At 40.0% G+C, this 23,638-nt stretch overlaps 1 long non-coding RNA gene across 2 annotated transcripts in view; it reads left to right on the top strand.

Moving 5' to 3' along the window:
* Positions 1-23,638, top strand: part of LOC106043933 (uncharacterized) — an 82,302-nt gene that overhangs the window by 18,636 nt on the left and 40,028 nt on the right. Inside the window, exon 4 of one of the 2 annotated variants that reach the window (XR_010827259.1) lies at positions 1,425-1,481. This is a non-coding gene — a long non-coding RNA (uncharacterized lncRNA). Of the gene's footprint in view, positions 1-1,420; positions 1,482-23,638 lie in introns of both variants that reach the window. The other variant, XR_010827258.1, reaches the window with a different exon arrangement.

The raw sequence follows: 23,638 nt of genomic DNA, 5'->3' as shown, positions 1-23,638 counted from the left end.
CATGTATCATGCTGAAGGCAAAATGCTGTTTTGACATTGTTTTCCTTCCAAAAAAGATTCATGCTTTTTAAATAACAAATGCTTTTTGGTTGTATGTGAAACTAGTCATAGTATCTGATTCACTGATTATATACCAACATATTATTAAAGGTTTTCACAAACAGTATTATACATTTTTATTTGAGCTGTTGTAGAAACGCCCCTGGAAGAAAAATAAATAAATAAATAAATAAATAAATAATCTACACATGCAAACAACCAATATCCAGCTCACTCAGATGCATAATACAAGAAAAGGATTTGTTACCACACAGCTTACAGAGACAATATTTGACTGCTAGTAAATCATTGCTGCTCTGAGATGAGACCTTTGTGTGGCACCTTTTGTGTACTCCTAAATTTACTAGAAGTAAAAGGGAATGTGATTTTGCATTTCTTTCAAAGATTCTAGGTAGTTCTATAACATAAATCTTTCTCATTTTTTCTTTTTTTTTTTTCTGATAAAATAAATGAAATTAAAAGAGAACAACAGCAACAGCAAAATAATTTGAGAGTAAAGAAATCAAATACATCCTAGTCAGTAAAAAAACAATCAGAAAAGAGTAATGTTTTATTTTTACTAAGTCATGGGTGCATTACAAATTAAGGTTAACTTGAAAATGAGCAGCAGAGAAACCCAGAATTGCTGACATCTTGCTCTCAAGGAAGCAAATTCATCCCAAAGTGAAATAGATGACTTTCTCAAACTTTTCTGATTTTAGATGATCAGCTTAATCATTCCTCTCTTTCTGAAGAGTGTAGACTTTGTTATGCGTACACACTCCAATGCAGATTGCTTTGGGTTAATACTTAGACATTTCCTTTTTCTTCACTAATTTGTTTCAGTGTTCTCAATCTTAGATGACAAGATAAAAAAAATCATTTGAAGAAGGAATGGTTATATGGTTAAATGATGAAAACCTCAGTAGATACATATTTTACAGAATAATTCATGTCTAGATGTATGTAAGCGCAAAGGGAATTACAAAGGGATAATGGCTGTAGCACATTCATATGACATTTTTCACTACTCTTTGATGCAGGTTCACTTCATTTCTGTCTCATGCATTATATGCAATTATATGGAAAGAAGCTGCCACAACACTTGTTCATCTACAGACCTCTGATAATGGTGTATTGCTGTCATACAGTGTGACTTGGAAGGAGTGGGGAGACCTGCTCCTATCTTGTACATCAAAGCAGTATATGTACCTCATGTGAAATTTACTTAAAGGAGAGGCTGTACTACAAAATAAAATAATGTTGTAAAAAAGCTACATAAATTATATCCATTTATGTCAAATATGCTGAACTAAGTACTCTGCAATGGGTATCTAAATGTTTTACCTTTTTTCCTTTTTTTTTTTTTTTTTTTCCCAAGAAAGAGAGAGGCAACTAGCTGACACCTGGAGATTATGAAAGTCATGAAATTCAGCCAAAATGTGAGTTTTTAAATCTTTTCAACTTTAAGATAATTTTGTAGTGGTAGTGGATTTACCAAAATATCACTTTTTATTGCATTTGACAAAGAGAGGTTTTCTTAAGAGTTATTTCTCAAACTGTTTAGGAAAAACATTCTTTTAAAATACATGGAAGAAACTTTCTTTTTCTATAGTATTTTAAATAATTTAATTTTCTCATTAAAAAGATTTTTTTTCCAGTTTTCACCAAAACTCAAAAATTGTTGTCTAAATTTGAACTACTGTTACTATTAAACATTTGCAGACTAAATCCCATTAAATAATGATGTCTAAATGTTTCTTGTTTGACATCAGCTTGCTGTAAGTGGTTAAAAGGAGTCATTGCCTATCTTCTGTGTCCTACAGTTAAGAAGAAGTTTCTCATAGTTATTTCCAGTTGATCTTGATTTGTTTTTCCTTGTAGTTTTGGTTTTCTAACTTACAGAATATCAGTTCCTAGTGCTTCATTTTTCATATTACTATCCATTTGCAGGATAATTATACTTTTTTGGAAAACAGTCAGGAGTATGCTAATTTTGCATAAATTATGGAATTTTGCAAAGCTTCATATGTCCTGTCTTCTGGAGAAACGGATTCTTCTGCTGATAGCCATGTATAGTTGTTAGTTTATTGAAATTTAGTGGAAAGTTTTTGTGCATTATGATCTATACTTATCAAATAAACCACAAATCCTAATTAAAATGGAGTAGTTTACAAGTTAAGTATATCGTCAACATAACCGTCCTTGTTTACAGGGCAGAACTAATTTCATATCCCAGATGGGGACGCTAAGGAAAGTAAACAGAGAAAGGTGTCAAAATAATGATTTCAAAGTAGAATTTCTTTTAAATAAAATCCATGAAGCTTTATCTGTCTACATAACTGACATCTTATCTATTTAGGCCTTAATTCAAATACCTAAACTCAGGCATCTAATGACATTTGAGATAACTTCAAATAGCTAGGGCATTCTTACATGCCTGGGAGACATAACACAGGGCCTTGGGCATACCCAAGTCCTTCTGATGAAGCACCTGAAGGGCAACACTGTATTCTAAGGCATCTGAAAAAACTTTTTAGAAATATCCTTAGACAACTGAAATAACCCTTTACTCTTCCTTACTGTTCTGTACTTTTAACAACATTTGGATAATAGATTACCCAATATATTTGCTGATAGATTACAGAGAAATATCTTAAAACAACTCTAGTGATCTCAGCAATTACCAAGGTAACACTGATCCCATAGTTTTGGATTTACGTGAAGTCCTGAGAAGAAAATCCAAGTACTAATGACTGGGGCTTCATAACCTGCAACACTGCACATCTGCCTGGGCAAAGATGCCTGGGCTGATGTGTACCTGACTGCTGTCTGAGTAGGATTCTGGGATTTGGTTTGGATTAGCACCAGACACTAAAATAAAATAATTTTTCCTGAATGATGTGACACAACTACAGCTACAACCAACCAATTGAAAAAGAAATAAAATCTTTTTTTTTTAAATTATTTTTATTTATTTATTTTTTTATGTAGCTGTTGGCAATATATGAACTAAGCCAACACAATTTACAGTTATTGTATTTTCTGCAATGTCTTCAAGAGCAGAAGAATGGACTAGGGACTTTAAAAGAGAGAAAAGGTAAAACTTTCGACATTTCTAGGAAATAAAAATTGTAACTTTGTAATTACCATGGTTTGAGTCTGCTATGAAAAAGGTACCATAATAACATAAACCATATAATAACACAAAACTGTTCACGCTGGGTCAAATCAAAGATTTATCCAGGTCTGTAACCTGCTGTTAGTTGTGAGAGACAACAGACACCTGGCAGGAACATGACAAAGCAATCGTGTAAATAAATATACCCTGCAATATATTCCTTGTCTAAAGTTATCTGGGTTTCTGAAGATAGCTATCTTATACAATATGAAATAAATACTTCAAAAAGAAAACCACAGAGAAGTGGACAGAGGTATTATGTTTGTTTTTGATAGCTGTTGATGGGTTTCTGTGTTGATGGATCCCTCCCCCTTCCTCCCCTCCCCCCCACATTTTTCTAGTTGCTCTTCGAATCCATTCCCTCATGTGGGAAGGAGATCAACAGCAAGAATACACCTTATTTGAAGAATCGCTTCCTTTTTGTTCTGAACCTAAGCTCTATAGTCCTCATGCCACTGGGAAATACTCTTCAGGGTACTTATAGCACTGTTAATGAAGGGGACTTTAGGATAATCGTTAGCAAATGGTTAGTCTAAACTCATTTTACATAGGGAACTATAAAGTCTCTGTATAGAAATAGCAGTTGGTATCTACTGAGCCTGATTTTTCAAAAAGAACAGCCTGATTTTTCAAAAAGAACAGAGAGGTGAAACGCTTTTTATTCTGTTCTCACTACCAGTCTCCTGAGCCACACAGTCCTCCAGGATGCAGGATTTAAATGTTGTGCAAAATGATTTCCACTAATACGACAAAACTTTTCACAGTGAAAGCTGAGCTGGAGAGTTGCACCTTTTATAGGAGTTGAACACTGTGTTATTGCTAGTATCCTGAAAGTAATTTGTGACAATAAGGAAAGAAATAGGGGCTATCAATCAGGCTGTCAGTTTCTGTTTCAGCCAGAACACATTCAAACAACATATTGTAAACCCAAATCCTTCAGTGTGCCAGTTTAAGAAACCTTTTCTTGCTGATTTGCAGCCTCAGGAGGAAGAACACTTACTAGATGCTGGTAGTGCTCCTTCTTTAATTCAGCCTAAGTTCATAAAATAAATTACCCAGATAACTGGCCGCGTTCATAGTCCATATGCATGCAGGCTGTATTTTTTTCCCCATAGATGCAAGACAGATTTACAGCTTAAAAGTAAATGCAGCAATAAAGGCATATTACTAGTAATAGGCTTGTGCCAAGTTTTATGACAAACTACAATAAAAAAGGAGCTCAGACCCTTTGAATAATGGGATCTGTTAGACCCTGCTGACAGTTTCCTAGATGCTGATGGAAAACTCAAGACAAACATAAAGAAAATGTATTTAATCCTTTCTCCAAAATGTTTAAAATGGAATACATATAGTATTACTATTTTAAAACAGTAATGATAAACGAACGAGTAAACAAACAAAGAAAAATACTACAAATGATGCTGAAATAAAAAAGAGGCAAATTAGTTCTCATATTTTATTTTTCATCCTGTGAGTTAGTCATTTCAACAGAATCTTGGATCTTCTTCTTTTGGAATTAAACTTATTCCGTCTGAAATTGCAAGCTGTAAACTACGTTGTTAATGTAGTTTAACTTTTACAATTCAGCACATAGTGCTGTAAAAGGATGATTGTAATAACAATATTCTTCTAATACTAATGTATTTTAAATGATATTATGGCACTAAATAATATTGGATCCATGATAGAAAAATCAAACTAACAGAGAGTTAAGTATGTAAAAGATCAAATGTCAGTAACTTAATGAAAGTTATTGGTCTAAACAGGAGGGGAGACAAGATTCACTTCGCAAGGTGATATTTTTTATTAAAAAGTACAGAAAGCCATAAAATCCAAGCAAGTTTCTCAGTACATTTTTCCTGGTGATGTCATTTGGACCCAATAATGCTAAAAATGGCAAAGAATTATAGTGTCTTCAGAAGCATGGTCTCCTTTGTATGAATGAGGCAATGCCTAATATCCTTAATTAGACTAACAGATTCAACTGAAAACTTATCTCTTTTTCAAATTATACCCATTAATACAGTAAAAGAAATCAGCTCTTTCTGAAGATGTTGGTGTTGTACAAAGGATTATTTCAAAAAACACTGTATATTTTGATATTTTGTCTGTTAATTACTATTTAACAAAAAGGATCTTTTTCTAAAGCTTGTGAAGTAATGTTTTTTTTTGTTTGTTTGTTTGTTTTGTTTTGGTTTGGTTTGGTTGTTTGTTTGTTTTTTAGTATTCCATTCATCTGATCATGTTTTTAAAATGTAGAGAGTGTAGTTAGCCAGACCAAGCTATTGTTAGGCAGGGATGTCTTTGTAGCCCCTGCTAGGGATGTATGCTCTCTGGGGACAGAATTTCTCCTACTGTCTACTGTCCCCCACAAGTAGCACAGCAGTACACTGCTGCTGAGAGACCTTCAGGGCAAAAGTACATACAGGATTTTCTGTTTTTCATTCAAACAGCTCCCTGTAGGACCTCCAACTCTTTCCAAATTGTGAATTTGCATAGTTTCAGAGACCAATTTAAATAAAGCTCCAGCCTGTCAAAGGATGCATTTCCAAGAGGGCTATTTTGTGCCACTAACGGCCAGACTTTCACAAGAGTGACATACCTGGCATCTTGCTTTGAATAATATACTTTCCTATTTCGGTGCTAAAAGATTTAGGTCTCTAAATAATCTAAAAAGAGGCAATGATTTCTTCAGGAGAAAACAAAACAAAACAAAACAAAACCACACAACAACTGAATAACTAATTTACATTCTATAAAGCACATTACAAATATATACGACATTTTCATAGCTCTTTGTAAGGCATGACGGGGAAAGAAGTCTTCGGCATTTCTGTCTTCAGTCATTGGTGTATCATGAATATATTTTTTTTTCCTAGTCATGTTGAGATCCTTCTTTTCTGCTATATTGTTTAGTATGTCACATTACATTTCTGTTTTCTACGTTTACTTTACCAATTTGGCTGGAGTATGATAGATCTTACAGTGTTTGGCAGGATTTGTTTTGATGATGAATCACTCTGCACATCTTGCCTGTAAAATATGACAGTCCACATGCATATTCTTAATTCTCACCACATTTATTATTTTAAGTTTACATGCTTTTAGATCATTCTGATTCTGATTATTATTATTAATTAAGGTGTAGATATCTAAAACCACAATCCATTGTATTCTGAAAAAATGTTTTGAAATTTCATTGTATTTTGAAGAGAGAACAAATAGAAAATTTTAAAGACATTCTTTTTTATAGAAGATTATATTTGTGGAAACGCAAACTGTACTGTTGTAGATATGAGGCTTAAATTATGGTCATTTGAAAATTTTATAGTTGTTTTAGTTTAGCCACACTCATGACTTTCTATTACTAACTCATGAATAGTCATGCGGAAAAAAAAAAAGTGTAAGAATATCTGGAAAATGTCTATTCTTTTATAAGAATACCTAGGCAACAGAAATATTTTACTTAAACAACACGCTTTGCCATTTATTGATTTTCTAATTGTTGATTTAGAAATCTGTCATCTTCTCAGGGAACAAATACCATATTACGTGATGTAGGCATCTTAAAGGCAGAGGCAAATGTCTTGTGAGTTAATAATCTAAAGTTTATAAATGAATTGTTTATAAAACCTGATGTACAGAGTCCTTGATTTTGTGTTGGTGACTGTCTGAACAACTGTCCCATTGCTTTTAATGGAATTTTTACAGACCAAAGCACTTGCCAGCATGAACTATCAATTCCAAGCAGCTTTTGAGAGTGGGAATAGGGGATAAGAAGTACAACCTTCTTATTTGTTACAAATATTTGAACTAACACTGTTGAAGACTTTTTTTTTTTTTTTAACTTTATTTGTGTGGTAAATAATCTGTTTTGAGCTGGGGTTTGAAAAAATGTAGAATGAAATTAAAAACTCTTGAACACCTGAAAAAAGTACTGTATTTTCTTTACATGTTGTTTCAGTCTTAGCTTTTTACAAGGACCATTCTGAAAAGAAAATAATCTCCTCATAAGACACCTATAATAATCTTTAAGAGAAATTACTCACTGTCAGAATTAAAAGTGTATTATTTTATTCTGAATATCCCATTTTTAAAATGAATTAGGTAAAATTTGAAATAACATATATATCTTATGAAATTTATTCTATGCTTGTGGGTCAAAGTATTCACTAATAATTCATAAAATTAAGTAATGATATATATATATAATATCTGGAATAGTTAACTGTTATCAGCTTAGATAACAATCTTATCAGGTCCTCAAACAGTTTTGAATAACATGTTGAAAGAATAATTGCATTATCATGTGAGACTCAAGTCATCTGGGAAGGGAGCCTTGAGATCTCATGAAGTCACCAATACATCACTCCAGGAACACCTGAAAGTTACAGAAAAAAATAAAAATAAATAAAAAAGTTAGAAATAGTAGAATTGGCTGCAGTTACTTCGCATTAGGATGGATAACGGTGAATGAATCACTAAACTAGAAACTAATATTCGCTTAGCACAATTAAGGATCTGTTTCATCTATTATATGTAGCCAGAGAATGACCCAGGCTAATAATTAAAACACCTGGTTCTTTTGACAGCTGAAAGTAACTGCTGACAATACCGAATAAAACAAACAAACAAAAGAAAACAATATGAATGGACTGTTTGTTAGATCCCCATGACTTCAGAGCCCAGATTTATAATCACAAAACATAGCTTCTTTTATTAAAGCTAGATTAAAAATAGAAAAGACCAACAGGTAAAATAAAATCAGAACAATAGAGACTGCAACTAAAAATACGGACATAGGATAAGGGAAGCTAAAACTATAAAATGAAAAGCAAATCATAGAATCATAGGATATCCTGAGTTGGAAGGGACCTGCAAAGATCGAGTTCAACTCCTGGCACCACACAGGTCTACCCAAAAATTCAGAACATATGACTAAGAGCACAGTCCAATGACATTGCTAATATAGAGCAACCTGGGGATGCTTGGTAACAAAGGGTCTCTTAAGTAAAGTAGTTTAAGCTCAGAAAGCATGTGTTTATGAAGTATAAGTGCACGAGTGGAAGAGGTGGTTAAATTTGGGTGGAAAGTAATAGCTCAGTGCAGTGGTAGCGCTAGTGCTTTTAGTTGGTAGGAATGTGAGGAGAAAATCATGCGTGTGTCTGTGGGTATGTGTGTGCACATGCACATAGAATGCAATGCAAGCTTAAGAGAATAATGCTATACAAAACAGGAACAATACAAGTACCTTCAAGAGGGCACTAACAAGATGAGGGTATTTAAAGTTATATACTGGAAAACATAAAAATGTTAACTGTTTTGCAAAGGACCTTATAACATTTTACTTTGTAGTCCTTTTTACATCCAGCCCAAGCTCCTTAAGAGCCAGTGAGATGTCCACTGAAAACTATTGCACAAATTCAGGCCATCTCTATAACATTTTTATTAAACTTATTTTACAACAATATCCAAAAATGTACCTTGTTCAGCTTCATTATGGAAAGGAGAGATGAAGCACAGTTAAATAATCAAATGTAACCACTCTGCTAGAAAGGAAATCAAAAGATAGATGGTCTGCTGTGACCTTCTAAGTTTTCCTTTGCATCACTTTTGGGTTGCTCAGCCCCCGTGCCCATGAATCCTACACTTTCTGTCTGGAAACAGCCAGGAAAATCTCCCACTAGAAGCTACCAGGCAAGTGCAGTGGAATTCCTATTCTGTTGTATTTTCATGTTCTAGTTTGCTGTAGTGCTGTGTTTGGTGTTAGCACTTGTGCCAAATGAGCTCATCCCAAGAGGGGAAAAACAAAACAAGATAAAACAAAGCAAAACAAACAAACAAACAAAAACACATAAACATGGTGTCAAAGATTATACAGATATTATAGAGTTCTGGAAGGGACATAACCCACTTTCCTCAGAGCAAGAACTGCCTCTGTTCCAGTGTCGTGATAGATAACAGCTGAACGTCAGTTCTCCATGCTGTGTTATAGTTAACAAGGCAAACATGCAGATATTCCACAGAATACCATTTGGTATTTCTTCTGCATAGTAGACTAATTCGATTGGAAGAAACCATAGTCTCCCTCCTTCAAGTAGGGTGTTGATAATTTGGAAGAAATTCAAGATCTCAATTCTGAGGATGTATAATAGACCTACAAACCTCTTTTCACAAATGTTACACAAATATATTTGCTACTTTCAAAAAATCTGTTTTCATTACAAAAAATAAGAGTTTTTTCTTGTACATCCTCTGTTCCATGCAGTGTCATTGTAGCTGAGATACATGTGGTTACAAGCACCTAATATTGCTGTTCTTTCATGTAAGCGTACTTAGTCACACCTGTGGGAAAGGTTCTTGTAGAGGTATGAAAGAATAGGAGCAGTGGGTGGGGTTCGTATCTAGAGATTTAAAAGAATTGCTTTGCAGGCATGTACTGGAATACACAGACAAGGAGAATGGCTTTCAGCTTACTCTGTGGAGAAGACTATTGTAAGAAACAAAAATCTATACATTCACATGTGTCAGGATGGACAAGAAATACTGGACATGGCTATATCATTTTGGAAGTTTGGGAACCAATTTTGTTTTGCAGTTGCAACTTCCCTGCTATCCACCCTACCCAAACATGAGTCTCACTTATGCTTTAGTTTGCAGCAAGTCATTTGGCTCTCCGGACAGGGAAATTCAGGCTTTGTGGGGTGGGAGACAGGAAAGGGGGAGTAAAGTTCACCCTTGGCCTCTGCCCCAGCAGGCAGAATAGATGCAGCTGATTCAAGCCACATGGATGTGCAAACTTGACCTTGAACTCAAGTACAGCTACCAAAACACTTTCTTTGCCCTAATTAGAAGTGGGTAAACATTAAATGTTTCACATTCATTCTTAACTATACCACATTCTATGTTCTTCTTCTTTTCACTTAACTGAACTGAGAAGAAGAAATTTCTCCTAAGTAACAGCTGCTCTCTAAAACCCAGTTGGGACACTTATAATAAGGCTGTCTGGAGAAAAATGGTTAGTCTGTGGGGCTGAAACCCTTGAACTGATGTGTGCTGGATCTGCAAAGACGAAATTCAGTTTCCTTGTGGAGCTGTGTTTTTCTCCATCCACATCTCACCTGAGGATAAATCGTTTGCTTTGGAGAGGTCCTTGCTTTCTATGAGGTACAGTAGGTGATACTCCAGCAAACTACATCTGCTCCCTGGGATTCTCAGGGGGAGAGACAATCGATCTGACAATAAGAAAGCAAAAGATTTTTTTTCAAATATGTCAGAAAATGATGATTATTACACAATAGAGAAGCCTATGGAGCCCACGGGAAGAGTTGTGTTTAGTTATGTCAACACAAGGGGCTGGATGGTCATACAACACGTACTTCAGATTTTGGCTGGCCTTTCTTTGCACCTTCAGTTTCAGCCTCCTGACCAATCCCCCTCTCACTCTTCTGTTATCCAGCAGAATCTGGAAATAAGTCATTAAGCCATATGGCTGTTCCAATAGCAGCTGCATGCAAGACAACCTTGGGAGTTCATGGCAATTCCTGTACTCTGCAGGGCTGCTCAGTGCTCTCATATGTGTCCTTGGCAACTCTCCACTCCAATTCTGCCAGCACAAATTTGTGTGCAGTCTCTGCAAAAAAAGTGGAAAGCAGTGAAAGTGGAAAAAAGGGGACAGTGTGGCTCTTTGCATGAATTATCTTTGTGCAGGAGAGCTACTGCTTTTAATATGATGGGGGTTTCTTCCTCATTTTTCCTTCTTTGTTTTTGTTTGATATTTGTTGTTGCATGATTTTTTTTCTTTTTCTTTATCTCCTTGTACCTCTTCCTTCTTTCCTTTCCACTGTATTTGTATTTCCCTTGCCCACTTTTTATCTTTTCTCTCTTTTTCCCTCCTCCTGCCTTTTTTAGAATTAGTTACGTTCTCTCCTGCTTTTAGAAATATTTCTCTTTCTCTCTACTTCCTCAGTTGTTTCATTCGTGTTTGTTTTTCAGCTGTTCTTACTAAATTGTTTCTCTTCCTTCTTTCTTTGCCTGACTTGCTCTGTTGTGCTCTATTCTGTGCTGCTCCCTTCCCCCTCTTTCCCAAATCCCCCCCTCCATTATTCCCCATCTCTGGCTGCAGGTGCCACAGCTGCAGGAATCTGAGACACTCCCAGAACGGGGGGAAGCACCATATGTATCACTCCCACCCTGAAAGCGAGGGGAGGAGGGTGCTTCATGTGCAGGTCTTGGGACTATGGTTCTTGTCAACAGGATGTAGGAGTTTTGTTTAAATGTGGGAATGTCCCATGAAAATTGGGACATCTGGCACCCTTACATTCCATGTCTGATTTCAGCTTCATCTGCTGCTGTTATGAGTGTAATAAACATGGGTAATTTGACAAGCCATAACAGTCAGAGTACACAATAGATTGCATGGCAGCTGGTATGCCTGCCCTTAAAAGGACTGGATCTTGGAGAGTTACACAGATTTCAGCTTGGCATATGCTGGAAAGAAAAATATATACTCAGGAATGACAGATTCCACCAGTGTCATCATGCACAAGTCTAGAAAGTTAAAAATACTGCAGTCATGCTTTACATCCTGACTTAAAATCAGAAAGGAAAAAGATCAAACCAGTCAAATTAAAAAGAAAATATGTTTATTAATTTTCCATTAATATAGGACCTATCATCCAGTACTGGACTTCTTAGCACTCCATAGCACTCCATACACTAAATTGTAGGTGTCATACCTATGTGTCTATGCTAGGAATTTCCCAACAATCCTTTTAGAATCAATGGTGAAAGTTAGATACCTCAAGGAAACTATTCAGAGCACCTAGTACAGTCTTCTGATCTCACTGAGTCCCTCAATGGGCCTTTCTCTCTCTTCTAGTTTAGGTTGGCTTTGTTTCTAACTCAAACACCTCTCTCACGATTCAAGTTAGTCTTTCTCTTCCCCACCATTTCAGTGCCTTACAATTCTGTACAGTTTATTGCACATTTTTCCACAAATATAGGCAAATAGTAAGTATTTGCAGTTCTGATCCTGCCCTTGGCTCTGCAAGCATCAAGGCGGTTCCCACTGTGTGGACACCGTGTGTATTGTACAGGTGGGGTGGCTGGCAGACAATAGTCCAACTTTGGGCCTGTTACTTTGCAATTTGTAGCCACCCAGTCAATGTGATAGCCAGCAAAGAGAGCGCAAGTTAGCTCCCTTGGTGCCCATGGCTGTGGTGCCTGTGCAAGGAAATGGCTCAAATGTAAATAGCAGAAGGAGTTCATTTAACATTGATATGGATAACATGATACAGAAAAGTTGCCAGATGAATAAGACTAGTTGATGAGAGGAATGTTTTCTCTAAGCATTAAGAGGTATTTACAATGTTAGATGAAGAATAAACTGGCAAGAATTTAATTAATGTCATCTGCTTAATCCAGAAATCCCTTCTCATTGTTGATTTAACTCAGATTCTTTTGCAGAGGTTCTTGAAAAAAAAACCTTTTTTGCCTTCAAGACTCTATTCTGCAATCTACTTCTGAAGCTATGGGTTGGGTGTGAGGGGGGAGAGGTGGCAGAGGCTGAAAACAGAAATAATTTTCTTTGGGAATGGCATTTTTTTCCACGCTGAATTTCCACCTCCTGTGTGGTATAGAGTTAGCTGCATCTCAGGAAGCACTCTTCTTTCATTGAGCCAGATGGAGGCGAGGCGACCGGCTCCGGGGCAGACGCGTGCTGCAGCGGAGCGCGGGATCGGGACAGGCAGGGCTATTTTTCGGGCATCGAGCCTACGTGAGGGAGCCGCCAGGCACCGGCAGCCCTCGTGAGGGAGGCTGACGAGGCGTAGGCGGGGCCAGCAGCGTCAGCGACAGCTCCTCCCCCCGGCCGTTCAAAGGCAGTCCTTAGGGAGCGCGAGCGACCAGGGCCGGCAAACAGGGAGCGACGCGGCAGTTAGCGAGGCAGTTGGCGCAGGCAGGGCGGGCAGGCAGGGCGGAGCGCTCACACCCGCCCATAGGGACAACTCCTCTAACGGCACTCTCCTGTCAGCTGGGCTACAATGGTCTCCACCAGGCACGGTGCCTTCTCTAGGAAGTCAGTGCACACCCAGACCGACTGCCCGTCCAAACATGCGGCAGTTCAGGTCTCCGGATGCGGGGAGTGTCTGAGCCTCTTGCTGCCATCGGCGGGAGGCAGGGAGACTGCTTGCGTGAGGTGCGAGCAGGTGGACGACCTGGTCCGCATGGTGGCGGAGCTCAAGGAGGAGGTGCAGAGGCTGAGGGATATCAGGGAGTGCGAGCGGGAGATAGACTGGTGGAGCAACTCCCTGCAGGACCGGAGGGAGAGGGACCAGGGTGAGACGCCCCAAAGGGGGGTGGACCCCCTGCCCTGTTGCCATCGGGCAGAGGGAGGGGACCTGCGAGTTGAGGAGGAATGGAGGCAGGTCCCTGCTCGACCTCGCAGGAGATGCCCTCCCCTGCCGGCGCCGCCTTCCCAGGTGCCCTTGAACAATAGGTTTGAGGCCCTGGGGCTCGAGAGACCGGTGGGTGAGGATGAGGTAGGAAGCCTACCCGGGAGGATGCCTGAGGTGAGGAAGTTGACTCCACGCCTCAGGACTGCCTCCACCAAGAAAGAAAGAAGGGTGATTGTTGTGGGCGGCTCCCTCCTCAGGGGAACGGAGGGCCCTATTTGTCGGCCTGACCCCACACATAGGGAAGTCTGCTGCCTCCCTGGGGCCATGGTCAGAGACATTACCAGGAAGCTTCCAAACCTGGTTCGCCCCTCTGACTATTACCCGCTTTTGATAGTCCAGGCTGGCAGCGATGATGTTGAAAAGAGAAGCCTCAGGGCCATCAAACAGGACTATAGGGGGCTGGGACGATTGGTGGAGGGAGCGGGAGTGCAGGTGGTGTTTTCGTCTATCCCTACGGGGGAAGGGAGAGGCACGGAGAGGACACGGAAAGCTCGCATGGTTAATAGGTGGCTCAGAGGCTGGTGCCAGCATAGAAATTTTGGGTTTTTTCACCATGGGGAGCTTTACTCGGCACCCGGCCTGATGGCCCCAGATGGGTCTCTATCTCCAAGGGGAAAACGGATCCTAGGCCAGGAGCTGGCGGGGCTCATAGAGAGAGCTTTAAACTAGGTAAGAAGGGGGACGGGGCTCAAACAAGGCTTGTTGGAGCTGTGCCGGGGGAAACAATGGCTAGGCTGGGGAAGAAGGCGATGGCCCAGCTGAAGTGCATCTACACTAATGCACGCAGCATGGGTAACAAACAGGAGGAGCTGGAAGCCATTGTGCAGCAGGCAGGCTACGACTTGGTTGCCATCACGGAGACGTGGTGGGACCGCTCCCACGACTGGAGTGCTGCAATGCCTGGCTATCGGCTCTTCAGGAGGGACAGGCAGCACAGAAGGGGTGGTGGCGTGGCTCTCTACATTAGAGAATCTTTTGATGTTGTGGAACTCCAGGCTGGGAATGATAAGGTTGAATCCCTGTGGGTTAGGATCCGCGGGAAGGCCGGCAAGGCTAGCATCCTGGTGGGGGTCTGCTATAGACCGCCGAACCAGGATGAGGAGACGGATGAGGAGTTTTATAGGCAACTGACAGAAGTTGCAAAATCGTCGGCGCTTGTCCTCGTGGGGGACTTCAACTTCCCGGACATATCCTGGAAACACAACACGACACAGAGAAAGCAGTCTAGGAGGTTTCTGGAGAGCGTGGGAGATAGCTTCCTGACGCAGCTGGTCAGTGAACCTACCAGGGGTGGTGCCCCGCTAGACCTTCTCTTCACAAACAGAGAAGGACTGGTGGGAGATGTGGTGGTCGGAAGCTGTCTGGGGCAGAGTGACCACGAAATGGTAGAGTTCTCTATTCTTGGCGAGGCCAGGAAGGGGACCAGTAAAACTGCTGTCTTGGACTTCCGGAGGGCTGACTTTGAGCTGCTCAGGATGCTGGTTGGCCGAGTCCCTTGGGAGGCGGTTCTGAAGGGCAGAGGAGTCCAGGAAGGCTGGGCGCTCCTCAAGAAGGAAATCGTGATGGCACAGGAGCGGTCCGTCCCCATGTGCCCAAAGATGAGCCGGCGTGGAAGAAGACCGGCCTGGCTCAACAGAGAGTTGCGGCTGGAGCTTAGCAGAAAAAAGAGGGTTTATAATCTTTGGAAAAAAGGGCGGGCCACTGAGGAGGACTACAAGGATGTAGCGAGGCTGTGCAGGGAGAAAATTAGAAAGGCCAAAGCTCATCTGGAGCTCAATCTGGCTACTGCCGTTAAAGACAACAAAAAATCCTTTTACAAATACATCAACGCGAAACGGAGGACTAGGGAGAATCTCCATCCTTTACTGGATGCGAGGGGAAACCTAGTTACTAAGGATGAGGAAAAGGCTGAGGTGCTTAATGCCGCCTTTGCCTCAGTCTTTAGCGGCAATACCGATTGTTCTCCGGACACCCAGTGCCCTGAGCTGGTGGAAGGGGATGGGGAGCAGGATGTGGCCTTCGCTATCCATGAGGAAATGGTTGGCGACCTGCTACGGAGCTTGGATGTGCGCAAGTCGATGGGGCCGGATGGGATCCACCCAAGGGTACTGAGAGAACTGGCGGAGGAGCTGGCCGAGCCGCTTTCCATCATTTATCGGCAGTCCTGGCTATCGGGGGAGGTCCCAGTTGACTGGCGGCTAGCCAATGTGACGCCCATCTATAAGAAGGGCCGGAGGGCAGACCCGGGGAACTATAGGCCTGTCAGTTTGACCTCAGTGCCGGGGAAGCTCATGGAGCAGATTATCTTGAGGGTCATCACGCGGCACTTGCAGGGCAAGCAGGCGATCAGGCCCAGTCAGCATGGGTTTATGAAAGGCAGGTCCTGCTTGACGAACCTGATCTCCTTCTATGACCAAGTGACGCGCTTGGTGGATGAGGGAAAGGCTGTGGACGTGGTCTACCTTGACCTCAGTAAGGCTTTTGACACCGTTCCCCACAACATTCTCCTCAAGAAACTGGCTGCTCGGGGCTTGGACTGGCGTACGCTTCGCTGGGTTAGAAACTGGCTGGATGGCCGGGCCCAGAGAGTTGTGGTGAATGGAGTCAAATCTGGTTGGAGGCCGGTCACTAGTGGAGTCCCCCAGGGCTCGGTACTGGGGCCGGTCCTCTTTAATATCTTTATTGATGATCTGGATGAGGGCGTCCAGTGCACCCTCAGTAAGTTTGCAGACGACACCAAGCTAAGTGCGTGTGTCGATCTGCTCGAGGGCAGGAAGGCTCTGCAGGAGGATCTGGATAGGCTGGAGCGATGGGCTGAGGTCAACTGCATGAAGTTCAACAAGGCCAAGTGCCGGGTCCTGCACCTGGGGCGCAACAACCCCAAGCAGAGCTACAGGCTGGGAGATGAGTGGCTGGAAAGCTGCCTGGCCGAGAAGGACCTGGGAGTATTGGTGGATAGTCGGCTGAATATGAGCCAGCAGTGTGCTCAGGTGGCCAAGAAGGCCAACGGCATCCTGGCCTGTATAAGAAGCAGTGTGGCCAGCAGGTCTAGGGAAGTGATTGTGCCCCTGTACTCGGCTCTGGTGAGGCCGCACCTTGAGTACTGTGTTCAGTTTTGGGCCCCTCGCTACAGGAAGGACATGGACGTGCTCGAGCGAGTCCAGAGAAGGGCGACCAAGCTTGTGAGGGGTCTGGAGAACAAGTCTTACCAGGAGCGGCTGAGGGAGCTGGGCTTGTTCAGCCTGGAGAAGAGGAGGCTCAGGGGCGACCTCATCGCTCTCTACAGTTACCTGAAAGGAGGCTGTAGAGAGGTGGGGGTTGGTCTATTCTCCCACGTGCCTAGTGACAGGACGAGGGGGAATGGGCTAAAGTTGCGACAGGGGAGTTTTAGGTTGGATGTTAGGAAGTACTTCTTTACCGAAAGGGTTATTAAGCATTGGAACGGGCTGCCCAGGGAGGTGGTGGAGTCACCATCCCTGGAGGTCTTTAAAAGACGTTTAGATGTAGAGCTTAGGGATATGGTTTAGTGGAGTACTTAGTGTTAGGTCGGAGGTTGGACTCGATGATCTTGAGGTCTCTTCCAACCTAGAGAAATCTGTGAAATCTGTGAAATCTGTGAAAATAGGCCAAAGATAAGATGACTAAAAAAACAGCAGACATCTCACATGTCCTCTAACTTTATGGATTCTGCTGAATACAGAGGGATGAAAATCTATTCAGATGTGTCAACACTTTTCAGACATGAGAGCTGGATTCCTGTGAAATTGGTGGAGTCATGGCAAAAATGCTTTATATTAGAAACCAGGTGTCATGGTTTGCCTGAGGGTTGACAATACCTGATCTTTAACCACTTTATTGAAGAGTTTACTAAAAAACAAGCTTGTCCATTTTTTCAGTATATCTGGCAACTACTCTGAAAGAACACCATGGGTTCAGCCTGAACACATCAGGGTGATGGAAAGGTTAAAATCTCGAGGCAGTAGAGCCCCAGAAAATCTACTGAAAACAAATGTGTTCTGAAGATGAAAACATTTTGGATCTGACATATGGGGAAAGTCAGTCACCTGGGTCATATTGTGGTTGACCAAAGCACTGGAAGCGCAGGTGTATTTGAAACACTTTTGCCATCAATGAGAGATATTGGACTTCCCTTAGAGCTATGGAGATCTTCTTCAGATATGAGCCCACATTTCTTACCAGTTTTCCATGGAACTCAGTGTCACCATGATGTGTAGAGGCAAACACTTTTATTTATTTCAAAGGAAGGAGACTGTGACAAATTCTTGTTTTGACTTATCTTGCTTGTTAGTCTCTGATGCCTTTCTAAAGAACGCCATATGAATAAATCTTTGAGTGACTTTGAGATGAGTGACTGTAAATGACGAGTAAAGATGAAAGCCAACAATTTTAAATTAAGACAGCAAGTAAATTTACATATATGTTATTGAGGGATAGCGTCTATTTTTACCTGTTACATTGTGTTCCCTTCTTTAAAAAGTCTGAGAATAACAGTTGAGTTGCTTTTGCATCCACAGTATTTATTATTGGATATGGAAATGTCCTTAGTTATTTTTGAGAATTGGATCAGATATATTTAGAGCTTTAAAATTTTAAGAATTGCTTGCCATTCTTCAATTGTTGTCTTCTTTTATTGACATTTTGTGGCTAGTTGAAAACAACATTTTCAATAAAAACAAATGATCATTTTCTCTTGAATACGGAATATGAGAAGGGCAAGGGGAGGAAAAGAACAAAGAAAAGATTATCATGGGTGTAATGGACAAAGGATCTGTCCTTTTTTGCTGAGACTTAAGAACCCAAGTTTTTCTTGCTGTCCTTTAAATACATGATTAGACAAACTCCACCAAAACTTTTGCAAATATATTTTTCAAATATATTGAGTAAAAGCTGCAGACCAGCTCATCTTTCATCTTTTGTTGTTGTGGTTTCAGATGCTTTATTATTATTATTTTTAAATCAAATATTAAAATGAATGTTATATTACTGAGCATGGCAAGAAAACTCTATTCAACATTAAAAAAGATTGCAGATGAATCCCTTTCATTTTAAGTAGATTTTTAATGTGTTAACTTCAGATGCTAATGTGCTGTGCTGATACAGAAAGTCTGTTACTTTACAAATATTTCAGTTGCATGATTGCATACACAAAGAATAAATCTTCATACGTTTGCTTTTAGCACACAGAGGAACTGTACAAAACATATGTATATATATATATGTATGTATATTTCCAATCTGCTTTTTGAAAACAGCCTTATGAGCACAAAGGTAACAGGTTACTGATATCAGATGTATCTGTTGAGTACCGGTTTCCTTTAGACAACCTTATGATACAGCAATTTCCACAAACATAGCTCTTCATTTAAGCCAGAAAGGGCATTTTAAAATAGGAAAATTATTTCTTTTAAATGAATGGTATAACTAGAAGCATTTAGAATTTTAACCAAATGTGATTAAGATTCTTTTGTCTCCATTTCTCTTCTGGATATGAAAATGCTAACTTAAACTTGGAGTAAGACAACAGGTGTGTAATGAAAAGTGAGTTTTCTGTGCTTTGCTTTTAGGAATCAGTCAGAGGAGAATGATCTAATCTGCAGGCTGCAGAGTGAAACTCTTTTATGATGCTCTTACCCAGTGTTTTTTTTTTTTTTTTTTTCCATTGGTGTCTGCAGGAATACACAGTTTTGGTTGGATGGGTGGACCACATTTCCGCTCCTGACTACTGTGTGACTCTTTGGTAGGATACCTACCTGATCAAGTCCCTGCAGGCTGAGAAAAGTTTTGAATCCAGTTGCTTCCTGGGCAATTGCTTTCATTGTAAAGTTATTATAGAAACAGTAGGAACCACATACTTTCCTTGCTATGTTTTGAAGTGAGTACTATTCTTTGGATAAATGTTGTCTGTAGTCTTAGCACAGAGAAAAATGTGTCCTTTCAGTGGCAGAGACCTGCCTAGTTTGTAAATTCAGAGAGCTGAGTAGGCACTTGATTGTTTTGACCAGTAAAGAACATATCCTCTTTAGGTATGCGCAATAACAGTATACTTAGGCTTTGGAGTAAGTGCTCCTTGGGCACTTGGCCAAGGATTTTTGGAGACTAAAATGCTCTGGGACTTAGATGACTGAATTTCATTGAAGTTGTACTGTACAGACGGCGTGAAGTACTGGATTGTACTTGTAACCATCTTTCTGTATCTTATGATACAGAAAGCTTATGTCTACCTGCAGGAATAACTTGAAGCCTGGAGAACTTCAAAAATCTCTCAGTGACTTTGCAATGAAAAATTTGAACTCAGGTTATCTGTGCATTCTCCTATGGAAAGTCGAGGCTTTTCAAAGAAGGCAGCTGTCAGTCATACCTTCTTGATATTGGGTGGGTGACATTGTCACCAAACCACATACAATAAACGAAGGCAATTTTATTAGAGATCACTCTATATATTTTAAGTTTTCCCCACATCTCACTCTCTGTAGGTATTAGTAGGGCTAAAACACAACTGTGTGCTTATTGCTCCATGACTGCTTAAGCAGAAAAGCCACGTTCAAAGGTGGCTGCTCCTTCACTTTAGTGTAAACATAGCAATGAGGCTATCTGTAGTCAGGACATGTTCTTGGGCCTGATACTCTCCATCTGAAATGTAAGTGAGGTGAAATTTCAATACCTGAGCCCAAAATTTTGATCCTGAGAATCCTTACCTTGCTTTTCAGTTCCAGTACTGGTGACATACAGATGTCTTTATTATTTTTTCTTTTTCAAACATCCTAGAAGCTTCACCATTGTGATTTTCCCCACCTCTGTATATATTATATTGAGAGAATGAAATATGGAGCTGATAAAAGATCAGTTCCGTAAATGTTTATTAAGGAATAGCATGGTATGAAAACAGAAAAGTGTTTGTTTTCTCTACAGGATCTATATGGGAATTGGTTATGCCTACTGTAAAACTACAATGATTTCTGAGAAGAAGCATTTTACCTCCACAAAAATAAGCTAAATATTTCCCTGTGTATGACAACATAACACTTTCTCAGCTGGCTGAGTCTGCAGGGTCATCTACATTTATCACTCTCATAAAGTCCCCTGAATAAGTAAAAGCTCCCCTCACCCACTTTTGCTTGTGGCTTTTAAACAGGAAGGAAGTATCGTTTTCTTCTCTGCTAGCACAAAGAGAGCTCTGAGCATCTAATTACAGTTTCTGTGAGCAAATGGAACCAGAAAAGCATTTCCCTGTAGCTAAAATGCCCAGGCAGATCTCTCACTCTCTCAGTTTTCCCAGACTAAGGTTGAAAATCTGCTTTCTAAATTATTCCATTGCTTTACAGAGGAAGTATTAATTACATGACTGCAAATGTAGATCGGGGTGGGATGTAATTACAGGGCTAGCTTTGTTGTCCAACAGAATTAGACAGGAAGTGTTTGCAATGCCAGCAGTTTCAGGTGTTTTGCTGCCTATTATGTTTGCCAGTTCTCACCAGGTCTCACAGATGGATCAGGTGACTTTCTGTTGCCTGATTGTCTGGAAAATCCACAAAGCTGCTATTACTGCAGGTTCATGATTTGTCCAAGGCTGATAGCTTTCGATGTTTAGAGGAGGAGAAGAAAGAAACAAAAATCCAAGAAAACCAAAGGGTTTTCATCCCTTGCCAAATTTTTCCCTATTCCTTTCTTCAAAGACATATATATATATATATATATATATATATTTAGTTTTCACATTCTCTAATTCCTATCTTCTGTTTGCTGTACATTTCCTGCACCCCTTTAGGAACTTTCTTGCTGGGGGAAGAAAATGCCTATGTGTTCACATGACAGAACCACTAGGCACCCCAGCAGGGACAGAGTCCTCATGGGGGTGCCATGGCTGGGAAGCATGCTGGGGCATGCATTTGTCTCCAGTTCAGACACAGATAGGACTTTTTTTTTTTTTTCCTTTGAGGAAAACACCATCCATTTTTCCTGTGTTCTGCAGGTGGTAGTAAGGAAATCACATTTCCATGGTTTTCAATTGACAGTGCTTTCACCAGGCAGAATTTTGGTCTGGGTTGAATGAGAATGTCCCCAAAATTTTGTTATTATAGCTCAGGAGTTAACATAGATGGAGGCCATTCCCTGCAGACATCTTTGATGCGGATTCTCTGTGTGGGTGCAGGAGACTTTAGAGAGAGAGGCTCTTTTGTCCCAGCTGTGCTGGGTTTTAACAGATAGTCCTAGGCACAGTTCACCTATTAGTATAGACACAAGCAATGAGTTCTGATACCGCTTGAGCTCTGCAGAGTGGTGAGCACAAACAGAAATAACAAATAGTAACAACTTCTGTTTTATCAAGCAAGTAACTACAAGTGTTTAAAAACTCATTTGGAAGTCTTTGGGATGACTGTTTGAACAATATGTGATACTTAACCTATTTGAACTGACTGCTGTGCACAATCGCTATGCTCTGTTCTGTGGAAAACTAAATGGAAACAATCTTAGCCACTGAAATCAGACAGAGCAGTGAAAACTGCAAGATCTCATCACATCTACTTTTGGATCAAACTGTGTGGCTGAAGACACTGTTGTCCTCAGCCCTGTGCTTCTGCTGCTACATTCTCTCCAATGTAGCATTTCATTTGAACATGTAATCTCATCTGACAATGAACAGTGGGACTGAGTTTATCTGCCTGTTGGGGAAGAGCAGGGCTAGAGGGAAATGGTAAGAACAGTACGGGGTGGGTCTTTTAACTGGGCCAACCAACACACTTATTGCTGAAAAAGGAAATGGTAAACTCGGTAAAGGTACTGCGTTTGCATGTATTTCTGGCGCTACCACTAGTTCTTTTATTTAAAGGAACAAGTCCTAAAAATAGTATTCTAGTACTCTGTTTTTGTCTAGTTCTATAAGATCCTAAGGTCAAGATCAAGCCTTGTAAAACATTAATACCTTGATTCTTAATGTAAACGTAAAAACACTGTGGAACACTCCACGTCCACACATTTCTCCTGTGGCATTCATCTTTAATAATGTAAACATTTATTTAGAATTTATGGACATCAATTTGTCATGGCAGTTACCAAAGTTTCTGCATAGTTTTCAGTTTAAACACGTGCTAGCAAATGTGAAAGACATGTACTAAGTTTCTTTTAGTCCTTAAACTTACATAATTGCAAATGGTAATTAGATGCCAAAGAAACATGGGCCTTCAAAATTTCTAAAATAGATAGGATAGCTATTACGTATGCACAGACCCCATGAATGCCAGCATTTAAGATGTATGTTCATGCATATACTGTAGCTGGTGTAGTGAAATGTGGAAAATATTTATATTCATTCTTGAAGGAATGACCTTAATAATTCATTTTGGACTCCACCTCTCTTGAATTACAGTTGCCTCACTTGTGGAATATTTTCCATATCTTGAAAAGACCCTAATAAATTCTAATATTTTCCTAAGTGTGGAAATAATTAATAGTTTATGATGTCACAGGTTTGCAAACTTTTTTCATAGTCGTGGTTGCAAGACACACGTATTTCCTCTCTGTTCCCTGATGCTTAACTGTATTTTACATTTCTTTCTGCGAGAATTATTATTATTATTAATAATTATTATTATTAAATGTTTAAGACATGCAACATTTACTTCAAATGTTCTTGCAATTAAGAAGATAACTTGTATGAAAGAAGAATACTTCAATGAGATATCAGAAATAAGATAAAGATACCTTGATTTGAAGGACTGTTACATCATAATTTTAGGTGTTATTCTAAAGATGACTTTTCTAATTTATCTGACAAGGAATGCATTTGTTATGAATTAGTAGTGCCAATTATAGATCAGAAAGTTATAGTTTTACAGACTTAATGAATATATGATTTTATTTCCAACTAACTTAGACTATTATTGGAACAAGTTAAAAAATATATAATTTTCCAACAGTTACAAAAATGGGGGATTTCTCTTGT

The sequence above is a fragment of the Anser cygnoides genome, chromosome 1 (assembly GCF_040182565.1).
Source record: "Anser cygnoides isolate HZ-2024a breed goose chromosome 1, Taihu_goose_T2T_genome, whole genome shotgun sequence".
NCBI classification, from domain to species: domain Eukaryota; kingdom Metazoa; phylum Chordata; class Aves; order Anseriformes; family Anatidae; genus Anser; species Anser cygnoides.
The sequence above is the reverse complement of the archived record's forward strand: the minus strand, read 5'-3'. Positions and strand labels throughout refer to the sequence as shown.